The following is a 5,253-nucleotide window of genomic DNA, read 5'->3' as shown; positions in this document are numbered from 1 at the left end:
AAAAGTCCCATAGCAAAAACCTCAGTGGGACATGAATGGGGTGAGAGCACCAGCAGCCCAACAGCTCTGTCCTTACAACCCCATGCAGGGAAAAAGCCCTAGCTGCCTGGTGGCCTCACTCTTGCACTTTACTGTGGACCCATTAGCCATGAGCCACCCCCTGCTGTGTGCCTCCATTGCACCTAGACCTGGGTGAAGAATATGCCCACAGCCCTGACACCAGTAGCCACTGCCTAGATAGCCTCACCCAGCAGCTACTGCCACCACGGTGGGGAGAACCAGGCAGAGAAATTTCCCACAATGCCTGGGAAATGCCTTTGGCATTGTGGGAGATTGCCCACCTCCCTGCCCAAGCTTCCAACAGAGGGCTGGAGAAAAACCCACTACTCTACACAAAGATCCTCCAGCACTTGGACTGAGCCAACCATTGGGGAACAGGACAGTGCAGAACAGCTGCATTACAGGCTCTCAGTGCACCCAACCCTTTCCTACCAGGTCAATCTTTTGGAGTAGGATACAAAAATGCCATCTAGGGACGTCTCCTTCTCACTAAGTAGGAGAGTTCCTAGCAAAATAGAATAGGGCCTGCAAATCTATCTTCTCTGAGCTGAAAGAAGAGGTTTCAGACAAGCAGAAACCAGCAAGAGAACTCTGGCAATGTGAAAAAACAAGCTGCTTTTGATACTCCCAAGGAATCACAATAGATCAACAACAACAGACCTCAACCAAAAGGAAACTGTCAGAATGTCAGAGGTGGAATTCAGAATATTAATAGAAAAATAAAATGAATGGGATTGATGAGAATGTTAAAAACCAACACAAAGAAGCCAAAAAATATTTCAAGACATGAATAAAATAAATGAAAAAGTCACTAAAGAAGATATAGACAACATAAGAAAAGATATAATAGAACTTAAAGAAATGAAAGTCACTTAGGGAATTTCAAAATACAGCAGAAAGCTTTAACAACAGCTAGACCAAGCAGAAGAAAGAATTTCAGAGCTTGAAGACAAGACTTTTGAACTAACACAGTCAAAGATGCAGAAAAGAGAATAAGGAAGAATGAACAATCACTGAAAGAAATAGGAGTTATGTGACATGAACCAATATACAAATTACAGGTATCCTTGAGGGAGAAGAAGAAAAAGCAAAAAGCATAGAAAACCTATTTAAGATAATTATTGAGGAAAACTTCCCTAGTATTGCCAGAGATTCAGCTATCCACATACAAGATGGTCACCGAACACCAGAAAGATTCACAGCAAATAGGGCATCTCCAAGACACAAAGTCATCAACCTGGCCAAAGTCAAAGTAAAGGACAAAATTCTACAAGCTGCAAGATGAAAGCAACTACTAACCTACAAAGAAAAACTCATCAGACTAACAGCAGACTTCTCAGCACAGATCTTACAAGCCAGGAAGGACTAGAGCCCAATTTTTTATCTTCTTAAACAGAATAACTGCCAGCCAAGAATTTTGTGTCTTGCAAAACTAAATTTCATAAATGATGGCGAAATAAATACTTTCCCGGACAAGCAAATGCTAAAGGAATTTGTTACTACTAGACCTGTCCTACAGGAAATGCTCAAAAGTACACTATACATGGAACAGAATAGATATACATCAGTGTAAAAACATCCAAAAATTAAAGCTCACAGCTCTTATAAATGAGTAGCACAAGAGAGTAAACAAAACAACAAGATATCATTCAACATCATGAATAGAACAGTATGCTACATATAAATACTAACATTGAATGTGAACAGTCTCAGTGTTCCACTTAAAAGACATAGACCGGCTGAATGGATGGAGATAAACAATTGTTTTTCTTGAAGTATCTTACTGTCATAAATTGGAACTAGGTCTCAGTGCTCTGTGTTTTTCTTGGTGTCTGTGGAGGCACTTTTAGTTGCAAGGAGTCAACTTATTCAGCTTACCTCAAGCCAGGATTCCTAAGGCAGTAAGAGGGAAAGGAATCTGAAAGTAGGGACTGACAAGTGGCATGCCTTGTAGGGACTGGCCTTGGGGGCTGGCCAGGGTTCACAGAGCTATACACACTCCTGCCCCTCCACCCATTAATGTGACTCTATGATTCTTTCCTGCACTCTGCTTCTGCAGTTGTCAATTGTTGGAATCTTTCTGATTTTCCCATATCAAATTCCCAAAGAGAAAATCCAATTGGCTTATTGCTCATTATCTTTGTTTGAGAAGAGCTTCTTATGGCTGGACATAGCAAAGGCACAGAACTAAAAATTATAAGTTCCAGATTCTTTTATTTAGCCTTGGATAGAGTTAGAGTTGGTAAAAGAGGTGAACAATCTCAATCAGTTGTTAAATGAAGACTCTTGAGAGAACAAAGAGACTCTTTTGGTGTTCTGTATTCTCAAAGAGCTAGCTTTTGCATCTCCTTTAAAGTCAGGGAAGAAATCTGAAGTCCATTTGTATATCAACTGCATTAAAGGCATTCAGAATATAAACACTGGGGTCTGGTTGAAATGCAGATGCTTTCTTTTCAGATTTCTATCTTTTCTATATCTTGTCATTATAAAATGAATGCTGGCTAATTTACCTGCAAGAAATTTACCAAGAGACTCTATTTTAACTATAGTGGTTTACTGTTATATAGCCCTTAATCTGGAGTCTATGATGCTTGTTTACTTAACTGAATGTGGGAAATTACAGTTACGCTTGTGTGTTTGTTACGGGAAATTATATTTAAATGTACTCATTTACTACCTCATAGTGGTTAACCCTTTGGCTATTGCCTTATTGATCATGTTATAATTAATTCAATCAGTATAAAACCCTGTTCAGATTCCCTTGGAGTTGGGGGTAGGGGTAGGGAACAAGTATCTGTTCTCTTCTCTGTATAGTTATGGCACAATTAAAGATAAATGCTATGTTTAGTTGAATAGTTTTAAAACTTCTTACTACTTCCACTGCCTACTATTCTGGCCCAAGTCACTATCATCTTTGGTCTAGATTTCTGACAAATCCTTCTAACTGATCTTTTGCTTTTGCCCTTGCCTTCTTGCAGTCTATGTTCAACACAACCACTAGGGTGATGCTGCCAAAATAAGTCTGCTCTCCTTCGGTGACTTCCCTTGTCTCTCAGAGCAAAACCTAAATCCTTGCGTGGTCAGTGTGATCCCTGCCCCTTGACCACTCTAACTTCCTCCTCAATGCCACTCCTCTTGCTCACTCGATTCTAGCCGCCCTGGCCTCCTTATTGTTCTTCTGATATAATAAGAAGACTGCCTCAGGGCTCTTGCACTTCTGTTCTTGCTGCTTGCAATGCTCCTTGCAACATGCCTACATGGCTCCCAGCTCCCTTTGTCAAGTCTTTACTAAGGACTCACCTTCTAAGTGTAGCTTTACCCCTCCTACCTTCTCCAAGACATGAATCTTTCCTGCTTTATTTTTCTTTATAGCAAGTATCATTAACTAATGCATACATATTTTACTTGTTTATTTTATCATTGGTTTCCCCTCATTAGATGGAGATCCCATTAGAGCTGGGATATTTTTCTCACCAGCCCCTGCCCTGTGCTGCTCAATTCCTAGCACATGGTAGGTACTTATTATTTGTTTAATGAATAAATGAAAAATAGAAATATTAACTTTTTAACAGAGGCTCTTGGGTATTCTGTTGATTGCCTGATCTTATATTGGATGCCCTGCAAGGTCTGTGACAGGGCAGTGTATCTAACAAAGAATGTGGCAGTGCCAGGACTGAACTAAGTGGCCAGACTCTTTTAGCTAAAGTTTACATTGTGATTAAGTCAAAGTTATGAGAAAATTGTACTCAGAGAAATAATGGAGTTTCCTTGGAAAACGTGGGAGCATCCCATGGTCCCTCAAGGAGGTGGAATCAAGTGGACACTTTTAGTCTTGCAGATGACCGTGACTGATCACAAGCTGGACCACCAACACAGCAGGTGATTCATTAAAACTTATTCTGCCCCCAAGAAAAACAGTTCACAGCTCTTCTGATTCAGAGTCTGAGGAAGAGCCCTGGCTTGCTGGCAGATCAAGAAGTCTCTGGGGAGAAATGTTTTGAGGGAGTACAGGAGGGCCTTGTTTAAAATACACACCTACCTTCTCAACTTTCATAGTAGTTAGACTTCAACCATTAGGAATCTATCCCTAGTAGACCTGGCGATTTTTTTTGTCATATAGAATATTTTCAGTAGATGCTCTTGTGCCCAGAGCAGATAAGATATAAACAAATACTGTACTTTATGGGAAATATTCATCCTTAACAGCTAGCTTTTAGGAAGGTTTCAGAAATTGATCGTTGACTAAGTAAGTGTATAGAAGAAAGCAAGCAAGAGAAGGAGGTAATTGGAGAAAAAAAAACAGGAGGCAAATTATCCCGAAATAATATGACAAGGAAACTTAACTTCCAAGGAAGTATTTTCTGTACCTGATATTAAGTCATAGGCAATCCAAGCTGCCTTCTGGGGAAAGTAGGCCCTTTCTGCTGGAATTATTTTTTGATAAGCAAAGGACAGAGTAGCCTTTTCATGAATTTTGCTTTGGGACACATATTTAAACCTTAACCCCCATATCAAGACCAAAGAAAAACAAAGCACATGTATACTCTGGGTTGATACTTTGATGGAATAAAGCAGTCCATTGTATATGGGAGTTTTTTACGTTACATAACAACTGTTTACCTCTAAGAGGCACATGTAACTCCCAGAGGAGGCTCATCTGTGTGTGTTTTTGTGTGTTTTAACATTTTCCCCCTATAGACACATATCTTTGTCTCTGAACTAAAAGAGGCCATTCCCTGTGGATTCTGAGACTAAGGAGGCATAGTTGGAAATTGGGCCCTTGAGGATGGCTGGGGCCAACTATGTTAATAAGTCCTTTGGAGGTGGAGAGGGGGTGGCTATCTCTCTCCCACCTGCACTACAGTGAGGGTCAGGGAAAGAGGACACACTGGGGGATAGAGAGAGAATTCTCTGCAGGATGATTGATTTTGCCTAAAGAAAGGGAGAAAATTATTTTGTAACTTGACTCCCTCTACCTCAACCAACAGGCACTCCATTTAATTCTGAGTCAAATATGAGATTCAAAAGCAATTTTTTTTGAAGATTACTAATATTGGAATAGGATGCAAAAAATAGTTTTCCTATGTTTTTAAAACATTTTTGACCTTTATAATTACTTTAAAAGTAACACATATTTGTGCTTGAAAATTCAAAATATGCAAGAAAGTATAAAGGACATAAAAGTTACTCACA

The sequence above is a fragment of the Microcebus murinus genome, chromosome 9 (assembly GCF_040939455.1).
Source record: "Microcebus murinus isolate Inina chromosome 9, M.murinus_Inina_mat1.0, whole genome shotgun sequence".
Classification (NCBI taxonomy): Eukaryota; Metazoa; Chordata; class Mammalia; order Primates; family Cheirogaleidae; genus Microcebus; species Microcebus murinus.
This window is presented reverse-complemented; position numbering follows the sequence as displayed.